General features: G+C 45.0%; 1 protein-coding gene across 2 annotated transcripts in view; it reads left to right on the top strand.

The window, feature by feature from the left end:
* Positions 1–17500, top strand: part of raraa (retinoic acid receptor, alpha a) — a 143411-nt gene that overhangs the window by 39424 nt on the left and 86487 nt on the right. For both annotated transcript variants that reach the window (XM_069691428.1, XM_069691427.1), the window contains one exon: positions 1–35. This exon is cut by the window's left edge and continues 87 nt beyond it. The gene's annotated coding sequence lies outside the window, so the exon portion shown is untranslated. The remainder of the gene's footprint in view (positions 36–17500) is intronic.

Raw genomic sequence — 17500 nt, 5'->3', positions numbered from 1 at the left:
CCGGCAGCACGCAGGGCTGCTGGCAACCAACCGAGGTAGACACTCTCTCTCTCTATACAACAGTAGATCCTGAGCTGAACTCACTTTATGAATCACAGACACACACCCGGCAACAGCAGTAAATGTCACCGTTTTATGTATCAAAATAAAGCCAACTGACTCAACAACAGTACATCACAGATTCAAACTGCTCTCTAAAGGGGTGCAGACAAGTGTTTTGGAAGGAGTCTCCTTCCTACGGACAGCCCGTGTATCTTATTTATCTAATTTAACTTCCAAACAAAGAAACTGCTTTGTTTTCTCTTGTATTTACGGCAGGTGAAAGGGCTTTGCCTGAGACCACAGCTGGCTCAGTGTGTACACATGTGTGTGTGTGTGTGTTTTTTTCCCCCTGGGCTGGTTACAGTGTCGGTATGTGTTGACAGTGGACACGCTCTGTACAACCACACTGTTTACAGTTACTGTACTTTCACCAGTTTGCTCTGTACAACCACACTGTTTACAGTTACTGTACTTTCACCAGTTTGGTCGTAGGGTGTGTGCAGCACATGCAGTGTGTGTGTGTGTTTCTCTGCAGTGACCGAATACAAGGATTTGTGTGGGCTTTCACTGCATTGTGTATCTTCTCTAGTCATAATGTATGAGGCTGTATATGTTCTCAGTTAATCTGTTTTAAGTGTGTGGTGGAAATGGCTTTCTGCTCTTTGTCTCTGTATAAGCTGAGCAGGGAAAGGCTGGCGTCTCTCCCGTTTTAACTTGTGAAAAGAGCACTGCCTTGGTTTTCCCTCCAGTTGCTTACCTGCAATAGAAATGAATCAGAAATGTTTTCCACATCATGTTTGGACATCCTAGTTTTTGCTCAAGGCTTCCTATTTGTCCCTTAAGTGAACGGTAGTTTGCAGGGCTGCAGTTCATTATTTTTTTTTTAGTCAATGTCAGGAAATGGTCAAAATTACCATCGCAGTTTCCCAGACCAGGTTTTGGTCAACCATCAATTCAAAAGGCATTGAAATAATACATATATAAAAATATATGTGAAAAATAGTACATAAGTCTGAAAAGTGAGGCTAATGCCAAAGTGCTTTAAGCTGCAATAGCACTGAGGGAAACTATGCTCCACAGAAATACAGTCAATACATTTTTTTTCCACAAGTCATTATGGTGCCATTCACTGAAGTACCTCCTTGTTATTACTATTTTGTTTTATCGTCTTTTCAAACTATTTTTTTTGGCCACATACCTGTCTAAGTGGCTGCAGTAACTGGAGTCTTCTTTGTCCAAAGCCTGCTGGGTAGCGTCTACTGATAGCATGAAAGGTGTTTAAGGAACATCAGTAAATTGTAGCGTCGAGTGATAGCTTGCATTAAAACGGTATTGTGGAATGTAATATTCTTTTTGGCTTCTATAATTGGTATTTAAAAAATATCGTTCAGGAACCAGTATCAAAGTCAAGGTATCGGTAACAGTGTCAAAACTTTTTGAGCGACACCCGATCTTGAACATTAGTTCAGCATTTTTGTCAGTTGGGGAGCCAAAATGAAAATAACACCGCTCATTTTAATCTGTAATTGGTTTCCCAAGACTTGTGTGTTTAAAATGGGCTGCAGTGTCTAAAGGGCAACACAAGCCTCACTCATTGAAATCATCTCCCAGTGTGCCACCAGTCAGGATCGATTAAGACAGATTAGGCCTCAAGAAACAGTAAAAAAAGAGAAAGAAGAGTGTTTGATTTGTTGAGTGCCGAGCAGCCTGAATTAGAATCGCTTTATTTCCCGCCTTTACCCACTGACCTCCAGGCTAACACTCACTCCATCACGTCATGCTCTTCCTCTCGCTGTCTGTTTTGATGCTTAAAGTGAGCAAAGAGTACTGGGACCCCTCCTTCAAGGCTCCTGGATGTGAATCAGTGTGTGGCTTGTTTTCATACAGTATTTTGACATCCAGATTTCCATTGTGCAACCTTCAAGTTTAGCTCAGCCACATTGCTGCGATCTGTGCACACTTCAAAGCACTGCCCTAACCTGAATCCATATAGGTGCAGCCAAGCTGTCTGCTCATCCATCCCAAGGCGGAGAGCCCTATATAGACTCTGTAGCTGGAGGTGCACTACAGTAGGCAATGCAGACAGTCTTAGTATTTTTTAATAAGACGGGCAATAACAATAAATCCTACAGGCTAATCACACACTCGCCAATCACCCAACCCCCCCCACCCCCACCCCCACACACCTCCAAACCCAGAGCGATGCAGCATTACCCTGCCGCCGCCTTCAATTACGCCATTCATCATGTGTCTTATCTAGCCGCCGGTTTGATTGAGTGTGCAGTGGGAGGCGTTGCAAACCCTGCATTCTCTGTACCGGTGTGTGTTGTGTGTGTGTGTGTGTGTGTGTGTGTGTGTGTGTGTGTGTGTGTGTGTGTGTGTGTGTGTGTGTGTGTGTGTGTGTGTGTGTGTGTGTGTCGGGAGTGTTGACAGGAATGGAAAACTGCATTTGGAGGGGATGTGCGGGTATATATGGGATGTATGCGTCTGTAGAGCGGGTGAGTGTGTGCACGTCAGATCTACATGAGTGTATAAATCAAACCAGATGATCGTCCGCCTCTCTGATCCGCTCTGTCTCAGCAAGCGCATTTCTCTTTTACCCCTCCTTCTGTCCCTGTACTTCCTTCCTACTCTCTCTCTCTCTCTCTTCTTTCTCCCTCCCTTTCTCCCTCCATCGTCCTCCTCCTCCTCTTCTCCTCTGGAACAGATTTGTCTGGGGGCCCCTGTCTAATCTCCAGCAGTGCCGGGTGTTGGGAGACGGGCGACAAATTTTAATAAGCAACTGGGCGCTGTAATTTAGCGGCCTGGGAGGGAGATTAGGCTGATTGATGCTGGGCTCGCCTAATGGTCCAGCCTACGGCTCCCAGCCCCAAATTGGTGGTAATGAAAGTTTTGTGCAAATTGAGATGGAGGAAAATAAGGCATCCTCTCATCTTCCCTCACTCCCTCTATCTTCATTCATTCTCTGTATCCCTCTCTCTGTTTCTATCTCCCTGTTCATTTTCTCCTCCGCTCTCTCAATCTTTTTGACAAGGTGTGTCTTTCTCCCTCTCTCTCCCGCCGTCATGTCTTCTGTCCTTCCTCCCCTCTTTTTGATCCTTTATCTATTTCACTTTCTCTCTTTCAAGCCATTTTCGCCATCATCGCTCATGCCCTCCTGCCTCTTTGTCTTTCTCATCCTTTTTCATGCCCATCGCTCCCTCGACCTCTTTAACAAAATCGATTTGTGCCTCATCTGCTGCCTCTCTCTCTCTTCTTCTCTCTCTGCTTTCACTGATTTTTCTCAAGCACTCTTGACTCCATCCAGCATGTTATTCACTTTTACTCCCACCCTAATTTGCTCCCTCCCTCCTCTATCTTGGCTAATGCCTGTAGGAGGTGTTTGTGTGTGTGTGTCTGTGCTTGTGCTTTTGTAGATGGGTCAAGAGGTGTCGTCTGCGTCGCTCCTGTGTTGTCGCGACAAATTCATCTAGGTAAATAAAGAGAGATGAAATGATGGCTGATGTGGCCGTGTAAATCTTCCTCCAGAATTTCCTTTCCTTTTCTCCTCCTCTGTGTTTCCTCAGATTTTTTTTTTCCCTCTTCATTGCACCAAATCACTTTCAGCTGGGCTGCCACTCTGACAGGCTTCGTCTGCCATGCCTCATTAGGCCGTGGAGATTTCCAGAAACTTTACGGGATGCGGGCGAATGTGTGTCTGTGTCCAGCACCTCGTCCCCACTGGAAAACTCTGTGTCATTCTATGTATTTGCAAATTCCAGTAAGTTATATCAAGCAAAATCTCAGTGCTGTTCGTTACAATCACAATGCGACAGGTTTGAATTTGAGTTTGTTATATACAAGGGGCCATCAAAAAGTTGGGAGACTGCGCCTGTTGTGCGTGAACAGACCGCGGCACCGCGATGCACACGGAGCAGCGGGTGACTAAGTATTCCAAGTTACATCCCTTGATCAACAACAACGGTTACATGTGTTTTTGTGGCCGCCGGTATGTGCCCATTTAAGATCAGAACAGAAAGAAGTCGCAGCGAGCCCGATCTGGTCGGTAGGCGTGATGGGGAGCTACGACGGTGTTGTTGCAGGCAAGAAACTTTTCAATGCGCTGTGAGCGTCAGCATTGTCATTGCTGGAAAACCAAAGAGCCGTCGGGACACGGTTCAGTTCATTTGCACTGAATGTTTTCCCACATACATCAGATTGGAACTCTTTGTCAAAAGTCTGACCCTCGGGAATTAATTCCCCCATGCACGACACTGCGAATGTCAAAGAAAAGCTACCTGGTTGCGCTCCTGGCCCGATGAACCTTCTTCAGTCTTGTACCGGGATGTTCTGCCCCTCTTCCTCTCAAAACACCTCACCTGACTCGTCACTTTATTGCCATAGATTTCCTGAGGCGTTTCAAGGATCTCCGTTGCTGATTTTCTGAGTTTGACACAAAATTTGTACGTGCGCCCTCTGCTCATGCAAATGACCACATGCTAAGGGTCACAATAACACCGGTAACACAGGTTCTGATGTTGATCAGGTGACGTAACTTCGAACACTTACTTGCAAAGGTTCTAGCTTCCCCCCCCTGCTCCGTGCACATCGTGGTGCTGCGCTCCGTTTACGCACAACAGAAGGAACTTTTTGATCTACCCTCATATGACTCAATGCATTTCATCTCTCGGTTCATGTGACAGCTGTTAGTTTTGAATATATAATAATAATAATACAATAGTGATAGCTTCTGTGTTTTCGGAGAAAAGACTATCGCCCGCTGAAACACAAACTTCATAAGCATAAAATTCTAAATAAGAAAGCATTGTATCTCAAGCTACTCTGCTATCGAGCTCTCCGCTGTGCAGTGAAGACGCACAGCAACGAGTGCTCTGCACCAAAGATGTCAACACGAAATCAGCTTAGATTTCTGCCTGCACGTGTGTATGCGAGTTTGTATGAGGCACAGGAAACGGAGGTTTCATAAGTCATGCATGAGCAAATCAGTGTCCTCACTAAAACGATGTGCGTACTGAATGCAGGGAGGTGGAGACTGGCCTTGGAGGGGAGGGGGGGGGGGAATAAAAAATAAAAACAAAACAACTAGCAGCTAGTGGAGTGGTGTTGGTGGTGGGCAGCGCTAATCCACTGGTAATGGAAGACTACAGTACTAGATGTCGCGTTTGATATTGTGTCTGTTATAAAATCCCCCTGAGAATGAATGTGATGTTGGAAACTCACACGGGATTTCCGGCCCTCTAGGAGTTCAGCTTATGATGTGTTTACATGTAGTGTACAAGTTTGTGCGTGCGGATGTGTGTTCGTGAATGCGTGCGTTCTGGCTCATCTATGCAGGCACCCATGGTGTGTGGGTGTGTATGTGTGTTAGCCAGCTCCAGCTCCCAACAACAGAATGGCTGTCTTTGGGCACTTTTCAGTCCCCCTTTCTCTTAACTCCCACACAGCTCCCTCGACTTGCTGTATATATATTTTTTTTATGAAGGCAATGCTGGCGACGTTATCCTCCTCCTCTCTCGCTGCCACCTTGAGTTATGCACTGATCTATCATTAATAGCTGCAGTTCTTCCCCTGTGGCGTATATTGTTCAAACTGTAGGGTGGATGCTGACATCATCAAACAAGCGAAACATCCTGAATTCCTTCTACGACAAAATCGGAGGTGTGTAGGAGGTAATAACACCGACACGACACATGCTTTATGTTGGGTGAGTTCCCAGCATAAAGCATGTACACGCTCCCTAAATAAGCATTCCCTCCTTTGTTCCCCTTCAAGGCCCCTTGTTAAGTGTGTTTCCCAACTCGTATTGCACAACGAGCGTCCTTTTGCAATATCCTGGACAAATGTGAACGAGAAGAGCATTCATTCCAAACCCAATCTGTGCTCCAACCCAGGCTCAGAGCGAAGACTATCAAGGCGAGCAGTTTGACGCTCCGCAGCGCTGCGGAGGAGTCGGGCCACTAAGCCTGTAAATAAGTGGCAACCGTCTGTGAAGTTTGTCTTGGCGAGAGGCGGCCCTTGTTGATTGCTCACCAAAGTCTGTGGTTAGGAATCCCAGACAACACAATATAATCTTGCTTCCCAAGTCCCAGCAACTGCCTAAATGCAGTGTGGTTAAAGAGCTGGTGTGGGTAATTTCAGATTAGATGTGGCCTCCCTCCGCAGGAGCTGTTAAGGCTTTGTAAGGTTCACACTCTCACCAAAGTGTTTCTTTAGAGTTGATTGTTTATTTTTCATGGGAGGAGAGAGAGAATGAGTTTTCTGTGTGTGTGTGTGTGTGTGTGTGTGTGTGTGTGTGTGTGTGTGTGTGGGAGGGAGAGAGAGAGTTGGATGACGGAAACACAGAATGTGGCTTAGACTGTAGACTCGTGGGAATTCTAAGTTCCTGGTTTCTCTTTTTACGGTCGCAGCTTGTTTTAAAATGTCCGGTGGTCAGGCGTGCAGCAATTTGGCACTGTTCTGCACATTGCACAAGTTGTTCTGTGTAGGCCAGTACGTCTAGCTGTTTCTTGGACAGAGTCAGAAAGGGACATTTTAATAAATAGACCCATGGGACAGCAGAAACAATGGATAATGCTCGGCTGCTCCTATTTTCTCTCCTTTTGAATAGTTTGAAGGTTTTTCAAAGATGGAGTGATCACAGATTAGCCACCTCCCATGACACAGACTAGTGGAGTGGCAAGAACCCAATTGCATATGAATGGTCTCTGTTTGCTGAAAGCACTCCTCCCACCTCATAGTTTTATGGCGGATGATGCTGTGAGATATTAAATGGAACGCTTTGAAGTTCCTCTTCTTATGATAGCGCCTGAAAGTATGGGTCTGCAGAGGAGGGGGGTTGTCTGTTCCCTTGACTGGTTGCAGAGGATGTGAAGCAATGTAGGAGGAGAAAATGAGGGTAGCATGGTGGAGGAGGGTGAGGTGCTGATGGGAAATAGACGAATGGCATGCCAGTGTCAGAAGTGGTCATGTGCCGAGGAAAGAGCAGGAGAGAATGAGAGGGAGGATGGAAGGAGGGCTTGACTGATTAACCTGTTTACCTCCCTGAAAATGCTCCGGGCGCCATTCTGATTAAAGCTCAGTCTTTCAATCTATCATCACCGTGGTCGGCTTGAACCCTCAGAGCTGCCGATACCAAACACTGTCACAACGATTGAGCTTCCAAGCTGCCCCACCACCGCACCCTCCGAAAGCAAACCTAATACTCTCCAACCGACAGCGTGATTTGCATCTCATCCTTCCTTGTCACCCCTTGACTAGTCAGGATCCCACCTCCGTCTCCATCTCTCTTCTCTCTCTCTCACATGCTGAGTTTCTGTGCATGTCTTTCTCGACCTCCTCCTCCCGCTCTGCCTCTAAGCTTCTTGCTCTCAAGATTCACTGCGAACGGTGCTCGTGTGTCTCAGTCTGTTTCCTCCAATGACGTGTTCTCCCAACTCCAGGCTTTTAGCACCTCCTGCATAATACGATTACACCCGTTTGGGGACGGGATATTGTCAGCGGCTTTCTATAAATAGCCTTCCAGTCCAGTCACAGTAGCACAGTGGCACTACAAGTGGACTGGATGCAGCGATGGGAAGAGGCAGTGCTGCACACAGTGTTCTGTCCACTCAAGCACAAATGTCAGCCCTTTAAAAGCTTTTTGCACCGTCACAAGCACAGAGTATGTTCGGACAGTCAGATGGAAAAGTAGAAGACACGAGTTGGCAATTAAGTCCACTCATGGACCATAAGGGTTGGTGGAGGCATGCAGGTGCAGTGGAGAAGCAGAAAAACAACAGCCTTCGTCCAAAACAAACATTTATGTATGACACGCGGGGAAGAAGGAAGTCGGGTTTCAAAAATGACATGAAGTCAGTCAGGTAGGAGGTCGGGGTTGATGAGTGGGACAACAAACCGTAGGACTTGAACATAGTAGATGTCCGTTGCTTTGGCCCGTTTTCAACTGTAAGTCAGTGTTAGTTTCTGAGTTTAATGATCGTCCCCTAACCAAGTCTACATGGTCACAATTACGACACTGAACAGCCCCTAATCTAGTAATTGGTCATTTTAACCAAGATTTTTTACCTCTAACCCAAACCTAAATCTAAGCATACATTAAAACGCAAACTATTAGATAATAAAACTGAATGCTGTAATTAAGCCGTATCTAGCAGGCGCTGAGGAGCATCAGATGCTTCGTCAGTATCATATCTCTGTAGAAACTTTGCAAAGAAAAAATGAAAAACTGGAGGCTTTAGAGCAAGATATGCACAAATGTGTGTTCATTTAGCCAGTGCCGAAATTATCTAAAGTGTTGCGGGTTAAAAACAATAATATAAACTCCCAATCATTGTTTTTTTCTAGGATAAAGTCTCCACTGTGTATCAATGGTAAAGAAAATCCAGTCTTGCTTAATTATAATAAAACATCTGCTATTAATATTGCACGTATACTGTACTAGACAGCTCATTTTAGCACCAAGATCTGTCCAAGCTGTTTTATTAAACTTCCTGTCACATGGTCTACAATTAGTCATAGTATCAATTTGAACTCCGTATGGAGATATTGATTATAAAATGGTAATTTCATGTCCTTTTACTGGGTTTTGAATGGGCTTTTTTTTTTTTTTTTTTTTAAATTATATTGTCATACCGTTTCCATTCAAAGTGTGTGATGTTGGATTTGCTTCTACCAATAGTTCACCAGTGGATTCTTTGATTGATGCTCAGCCTCCTTCATGGACACAGAAAATGTTGATTTCAGCGCACTCTCTCTGGTTGATCTTCATTTCTTCTCCACGCCTCTCTGTAGGAGGCTCGCAGAAAATTAGGTCAGCGTACTTGATAGTGCTTTCACTCGTTCCCAGGCAGTCATCCCAACAATTTGATTTTGTAAAATACTTCTTTGTTTTCCTGCTTCTTCTCCGGCCTGTCTCATTTTATCTTCCACCTTCTGAGTCTCCTGCCGTCAGTGACAGTCGACTGAAAACAGTTGGGCATCGGCCTACTTCTTGCTCTGTGATTGAAAATGCAAAGGTCAACCCTGATTCTATTAGTTTATCATATTAGCAGTTTGTACGTCAGGGAATGAATTTATTTTTTGTATTTCAAATAGGTCTGCGTACTGGTTTCTTAACACGGATATATGCAGTATTCTGAGTTGAATAGGTAGGAAGGTGGTTTTGATGAGCACATATGAACATGTGTGTACACATCTGTGCGCAGAAAATTAGCTTTTGGAGTGCCATTATTAGTCTACATGGACTGTCACCCCGGGGGCAGCAGGTGAGGTTTAGGTGATTCCACTTCAGCACAGACAGCCTATATGGTGTCCCAACAGCCTGTGATGGACTGATTTAATCCCACTGATAGTGCTCTTAAAACACAGGAAGAGGGATAGACGTGTGCGCGCACACGCACACACATTCACATTCACCCTTCAGCCATACATACATACATGTGGACATAACGGCGATTTTGTGTGTGTGTGTGTGTGTGTGTGTGTGTGTGTGTGTGTGTGTGTGTGTGTGTGTGTGTGTGTGTGTGTGTGTGTGTGTGTGTGTGTGTGTGTGTGTGTGTGTGTGTGTGTGTGTGTGTGTGAAAGAGAGAGGTCAGCAGGGCTAACACAGTCCCCTGGCTGTTCTCAAGGTTAATGTGAGACTGACAGCAGCTGCTATTAGCAGCCTTCAGATGGTTTCCACCTCCCATATGCAGAGCTGATTCATCCCGGTGGCAGCAGTGCATTAAGATGTAACAGCTTCACTCCCAGGTGTCACTCACCCCTTTAGACAGAGCGCACATCATAATTTTACATTTCCTATTAACTCCTATTGTCTACGCTCAACCGCGATGGTCCATTAAAGGGATAGGTGCTGCCGTTACGGCCTCGTTCCCATGTGTCACTCAACTCTTCCTATATGTCATTATTTCATGTCATCCCATTGTGTGTTAATTGAAATACTACAGGCATTGTCTATATGGTCCATTAAAGGGACAGGAGCCTTGTTCCCAAGTGTCACCACTACTTTAGGTGCTAGCTCATTAATTTTGATTGTCTGTGTTTGACTTATACATGTACGGAGAGGCGGGGCTGCAGAGGGGAGAAAATACCAGCACAAAGAAATGCACACGGGTATCTCACCCAAACCAATGAAACCTCATTTACATGTTAATTCAGAGACATTAAGCAGATGCTCATATCAAGTGTAGGTCGATGTTTAGAGTTTTGCTCAAGGACACTTTGGCAAGTGGGGTTACACAGTTAAATGAATTGCCAGATAAAGTTGTATTCATATTTTATTTTTAGCTCCTGCGAAGTATGTTTTTCCTCAAATCCATTATATCTAATGACCAGAGTGGAAACTAGCACAACTTTGTGAAAAAAATGCAGATGAAACCTGCATCGCTCTGTGCAGTATTTCTCATAAATGTAGCTGTTTCACAAATACTAGCACTAAGCATTGTGGAAGGCTGTTGGCGGTGTTCATATGAAGAGTGATGATGTTGTTGTCTCGCTGTCGTCCGAATGTCAATCAATCAATTAAACAATCAATAGTCATCTGGTGAGCGCCTAAGGACACGGGGGGGAGGTGGGGGGGAGAAATCTCCCAGAAACACTTGAATCAATTACTATTTGTCTGAGCCACAGACTCACACTCAGGTGTGCAAGCCACACGTACACACACACACACACACACACACACACACACACACACACACACACACACACACACACACACACACACACACACACACACACACATACATATTAACAGTCTTTCATTAATACAGTTGTGCACGCAGGTTCTTCTGTTGAAGTCAATGCCCCCCCTTTTCTTCCACATGTCCAAACAGCCAGGCATCAGATTGCAGTGCCATGGGAAAAGGAAAAGCGAGTAAATTCTGTCTTTGCCCTCATCCCTCATCCCTTTTCCTCCTACCTCGCTCTCTCCCCCTTAATGGAAAGGAGCATTCCCTGGCTGCCGTCAGCCAGCTACAGCCAGCTACACTATAACACAGTTAATAGATAGGCCTAGCAGCTTATGGAGCCCATGCATTTTTAAACGCGAGTTTTATGACTGGAGAGCAGGCAAGGGAAGGGAGGCAGGGATATGCTTGATATTTGTTTCGTGTGTGTGTGTGTGTGTGTGTGTGTGTGTGTGTGTGTGTGTGTGTGTGTGTGTGTGTGTGTGTGTGTGTGTGTGTGTGTGTGTGTGTGTGTGTGAGAAAGAGAATATGGAGGGAAGAAGCAGTGGAAAGGATGACTACCACAATCTTGCTCTTGTTGGGTGGGTTCCTTGTCACTGTTGTCTTAATCTTCATTTTTTCCACTTTATTGTCTTTTAAATTTTTCGTGTAGCTTGCTTAATTATAGACACACACACACACACACACACAAACACACACACACACACACACACACACACACACACACACACACACACACACACACACACACACACACACACACACACACACACACACACACAGCGCTGTAAAGGTCATTGCGGTCATGAACCCTGTCACTAAGCAGGATGTGCAGTACATATTAGTAAGCTTAATCCAGCTGTTTCACTTATATCTGTGCATTGTTTCTCACCCGTCCAGATGTTAGAGTGTGTGCATTTGCTTCATGTATGTTCTTAATCTTGCAGCTTGCAGCTCAATCTCATACACTCACAACATTGGAAGGCACATGCATGTGTCCCAGACAGGTCATAGCATGCTGACCACCGCTTCATCCATGTCTGGCCTGACCCGCAAACCCCTGCTTCCCACTCCACTGTTTCACATAACCACACAAACACGTCGCGGCAGCATTCTCAGCGATCTCACTTTGCCCCACATACTGCCCCTGTTGTTGGCAGCTGTGGTGAGCTATGGAAATATGCACTTTCCCCTGGAGGGCGAAGAGTGACACGCATGGAGCGGACTGTAGTTGGCTCTTTGGTGTTAACTACAGACAATGCCACAATGTGCAGCAGTTGTGGGTGCTTTCATGTGACATGTGCACACTAGTGGATTGTGGATTATGCCACACAGCAGCACACAGCTGACGTGGAAAATGTCCTCCTGATGTGTCTGGAAACACTGCTGTGTGCTGAGTTACTGCAGATGTGTGGGAATGTGAGCGACGGCTTCAAAATATCCCAGAATTACCAAGCGACAGTGAGCACTAAAGCTTTGACCTCCAAGGTTTGCAATTCTGCTGTTGCAGGAAATGGAGCTTATTATGTTAAAACTTTTATTTTGAGTTATTGTGAAGGCTTTGAATGTAAAATGTAGTCCAATTATTTGGATGCAAAGTTATTAACTAATGTACAACAACACTGCTGTGCTTGTATATGGGAAATAACCCACCGTCAATGAGTGGACGGTTAACAGTCATAATGTGGAGAATATAAACATACAAAGACTCTACATTTACAGCAGAACTGATCAGGATTCAAAGATGGTGTTGGGTTGTTCTATTTCAGTATAGAATTTCATTTACTGTTGTTATTTTGTTTAATGCTGGAAACAAAGGGAAATCTACGTTTCGTTAGACATTTCTACGCTGTGGCTGCTCCAAAAGGCAGCGAGCAGAAACTGTCAAGCATCTTGAAATCATTTTAAAATGTTGGCAATGAAGTGTGTAGGAAGCTGCTGTGTGTCCTTTTTGCTGAACTCTGATGACACAGCAACCACTTCCACTTTTGCTGCAGCATAATGTAATTTCATGTGGCAAAGGGGCTATGATGGCCAAATACATGCAAGTGCACATAGCAGACGGATTACTGTCACGTGAAAGCATTATTTCTGCTGTTTACCCCGCGATCATCGCAGTGAAAGATTAAAACGCTGAATATGAGATAGCGCTGTTCCACAGTCCTGCCTGTACGCATTACAAACCACAGTGCAGCTGATAAACCTTTGCACTCGTGAATCTGCTCAAACTCAACCAGGACTTTTTTGGATCATATTTGATGTCTCAAAGGACCTAGTTCGATTCTTAGCTGAATTTATTCGCGTGTATTTTTTCCACAAACATCGTACTTGTTGTGTCAACCCTTCAGCAGCAGTGTTGTGGACAAATGGACCACATGCCGTCTGTCCGTGGCCTATTTCCTAGAGCCCCCGGTTTGGTACTGTGGGATGAACTGGTTTATCACTGGTCTGCCTTTGTTTACCGAGCCACTGTCGGCACGAAAAGCAGACAAAAGCCCCGTGCAGCAATACACACAGTTACAAACACACCGTGGTAGATCATTCAAATAATTGAATTTAGCTTTCTGTAAACAAGACTCTAACAAGCCCTGTGGAAATACAGTGACATTTAGTCTGGTGAGTCAAACTGGCTTTTTGCACACACACACACACACACACACACACACACACACACACACACACACACACACACACACACACACACACACACACACACACACACACACACACACACACACACACACACACACACACACTGTATAAACACAAGACTTGATTCTAACATATTCACACTTCACACTGCAGCACCCACACGTTCATGCGTATATACACTCATATTGGCATACACTGGTGCACAGAGTAGCTGTCACACACTAGTGCATTCAGAGGCACAAACATTTACATAAAGGCAGAGACAAATTTGCATGTAGACCCTAAAGCACTTTAGTTACAACTTAAAAACACTAATTATTGCTTTTTCGTTATTTTCACTGCTAACGTCTACCTGTTTATGCCACTATAATCTGTTTATTTATAGAAAAGAAGTCTGGTATTGTCATTAGAGTCGCCTGTGGGAGCCACAGACTGTCCCTGTTAAGAGGGCACACCCGCTCTGAGGAGCAGATCTCGTTTGATCCTCCAGCGGGCGAGCGGCGGTATAAACAGGAAGGGGCCCTGCGCTTTAGTGCGTCATTTGCTCTCGTGTCACTGGATCTTCTGTGTTGAAAAGTTTTTCGCATAACATTGTTAGCCCGATATCCTGGATAGGTACACAAAGGTGACAAAACGTTCTCGGCAGGCGCACACACACAAAAAAGACACACACAGGGGATTAGCGTGTGTGAGAGAGAAAAATGAAACATCCTCTGGAGGCAGCTGTGTTCAGTTCCCCTGTGAGAAAAGAGTGATGGAAATGCCTCGGTAAAGGTACGCTTCTGTGTTTATGCATTTGAAATGTGACAATTTAAGTGTTTTGACTGAAGGGACTGTGTGTGTGTGTGTGTGTGTGTGTGTGTGTGTGTGTGTGTGTGTGTGTGTGTGTGTGTGTGTGTGTGTGTGTGTGTGTGTGTGTGTGTGTGTGTGTGTGTGTGTGTGTGTGTGTGTGTGTGTGTGTGTGTGTGTCAGCGGGTGGTGGGTGTTGGAGTCTGTTGGAGTCCTCCTCAGAAATATGGACTTCATTTGTGTCGGGCCTCTCCCACTAACTGGAACAGGGTTGGAGGTGGACTGAGGGAGCTGCCCCACTCTCCCTCAGTTTGTCTTACACACACACACACACACACACACACACACACACACACACACACACACACACACACACACACACACACACACACACACACACACACACACACACACACACACACACACACACAAGCTAATACATGTGCTTACGCATGATTTTGGACAGACTATGCTCCCTTCCCTTGTACAAAACAGTGTATTGTGTTATTATGAATCAGCAGAGAAGTGGGCTCTCTACTTTTGCAATTACCACTAGTCCTTCATGCACAAATGGCCTCCACTCTCTTCTACTTTGAATGTGGCCCAACTCATTTTATCTAAGATTGGCATAATCATTATCCACATTGGAAATTGTTATGAGTGCTGCACTTCATGTTTTGGTTTCTTATACACAAAAATAATGTTCAAAATACAGGAGATTGGGTTTGAGTTCAGCCTTGTTTAACCCTTCAGATTATTAGTCATGAGGAAAAAAACAAGACTCATGTCTCTAAATGGAGCTTCATAACAACCATTGCTAACCAGACCTGTTGCATTTCAACCATATTAAGAGCCGATGTTACTGTTTTGTAATTTTCTACTTTTCAATTGTGAATATTTGCTTGTGGTATATCATTATTAGCTGATTACATTTTTGGTTTTATTGGGGACAAAGAAGCTTGGGCTTGGGCTTCTGGCAATTGTGATGGTCATTTTATTCAAATTAGAAAGGAAAGTCCAGCCCTACAACATAAAAACCAAGGGCTTTGTTTTAGAGGTAAGCACACGGTCTAAAGCACATGCATTTACGCCGCGTCCAAATCCACTTTTGATTGCTTAACAGTGGATAATCTGAAAGCAAAGTCAAGTGCATAGTTCAAAGGGATTGTACTTAATCTATTAATTAATCATAGATGTGTTTAGGGTACAACAAGAAATTAACCAATCACACTGTCACCTTCCATTCACTTTAAAAGCCTGGTGTGCTTGCCATGTTTTAGAGGTGGATTTTTCAAGTTGTAGGAAAGAACTGTGAGCAGATCGATGCTCACAATGATCATTTTTCACATTGTAATCTTTTTATTTTGAATATTTTGCACGCTTGTGTGCTGCAGCATGTGAGTGTACGTGCATTGTGCACTGGCCTATGCAGGCATGGCTATCCTATGTTCCCTTAAAATACTGCGCTGTTGTGTTGTGCGTTGGTCAATTGCACAATTGCTTTCTGCGCCTGACCACACCTCATTTTAAGGCCAACACACCCAATGGGAGCTCAGAAGGGTGCAAGTGCTTTTGCGTTTTAAACAAAGTTCGTGCTGAATGGGAAAAATAACAACTGTGTTGGCCGGACACTAGCAGAGACATTTGCGTTGCTCTTGGAGCTGCTTTGTAAGGTCGGACGATAGTTTCTGTTATCAGCGGATTATCAGCTCGAGTCATACCCAGGCCATTGTGCCATTGTCGTACTGTAGAATTTATTCATAAATATTGTAATATTTTGATTGGGTCTATGTTTTTGTATATCTAATTTCAAATAGAACGCAAGTCGTTTTTATTTCGATCCTGTGAATCGCCTCCACATGCTCTTATCCTTTGTGAGAAAAAAAACAGACGAAACTCCCGCACTGGTTTGTAAGAACGAATCCAAATAACACGCTGAAGAAACTTTATTCCCTGAGGCTTTAACAGATTAAAAGGAGGTAAGTAACAGAGCTGGAAGAGGGAATTGTCAGGACGGTGCCAGATGGTTGGTGCGGCAGGACTGAATGAGTGGAAGCCGTGTGCGACTATTGAGAAAGAATAACATGCACTACAGACCCCAGACCGCAGGAGGCATGACTCCCTCACCACGAGGAAACCTCAGGGCTTTCTGCTTCATGTTCTGTTTGCTCTCTCGTTGCTCCTCATTTAGTTGTCTGCATGGCCTTTGCTCCTCATCAGATTCAACATATATTGGGTTCTCTTTCCTTGCAGTTTTCGCCAACTCCTCTCCCGTCACTTTCCTCTCCCTCGCTATCTGAAGTCCTCACTTCCTATTCTCCCCAATCCAGAGTGCAGTCAGCCTTTAACTCCCTCTCTGTTACCCCACCGCCACCACACCCCTCTCACTTGGCTCCCTTCCCTCTTTTCTTCCCAGCTCGCTCCCTCTCACCTCTCCACTCTGTTCATATTTCATATTAAGCAATCTTTTCCATGGAGCCAGCTGTGTAAACAATAGGGACCAGCCCTCCGTGTTTTCTCAGAACGAGAGAAAAATGCCGGAAAAAACCAGGATACAAGGAGCTCGCTGCACGCCGTCCACACGGATGATCTATGGCCCTTTGTCTCTCCCACCCCCTTTGAGCACGAGTGGGATTTTCTGGGCAGAGATGTTGGTTTTTGTGTGTGTGTGTGTGTGTGTGTGGGGCTGCGTGTTAAGCGTACGGGAGTGTGTTTGTGCCCGTATGGGAGCTTTCTGTTACCATAGCCCCCTGCAAATATTGACCGAGCTGAATAGCTACAGTGAGTCGCTTGAAAGCAAACACTGCGTGCCATGCTATGCCACACATGCCTGTAGCTTTGTCACCAACTGCGTTCTTACTGGAAATAATAGTGCAAATACTCCTTTCCCCTGATTTAAGCTTCTTACGTTTTGATATTGATTATTGGACGGCAGTCTCAGCAGTGCATCACATAGCTCAGCCATATTTAGCGAAAGCACTAGCCCGTGTTACTCTTCTATCTGTAGCGCTATAATCTGTCTACCTATACTGCCAACAGACTATTTTTACTCCGACGTTCCTGGAAGTTGTCGGTGTTCCAGGGATTTAACTGTCTTCATCTGATACGGTTTTTTTAAGGGGCGGGTCAGCGGGCAACTTTAGTTGTAGGTTTTACTGACTTTGGTTGACACAGTTAGTGTGTGCGTGTGAGTGCGCGTACGTGTGTGTGCGCGTACGTGTGTGTGTGTGTGTGCGCGCGCATTTCTTGTCAAGGTTTTTCTGCGTGCATGTGTGTTTATTGGACTATATGCATGCATGCGTGCAGGTGGGCAGATGGTTCAGTTCTGCACG

The sequence above is a fragment of the Brachyistius frenatus genome, unplaced genomic scaffold (assembly GCF_029030835.1).
Source record: "Brachyistius frenatus isolate BFR_SWC_R1_liver_20210118 unplaced genomic scaffold, ASM2903083v1 Contig_11, whole genome shotgun sequence".
In the NCBI taxonomy this organism is placed as follows: Eukaryota; Metazoa; Chordata; class Actinopteri; family Embiotocidae; genus Brachyistius; species Brachyistius frenatus.
This window is presented reverse-complemented; position numbering and strand designations above follow the sequence as displayed.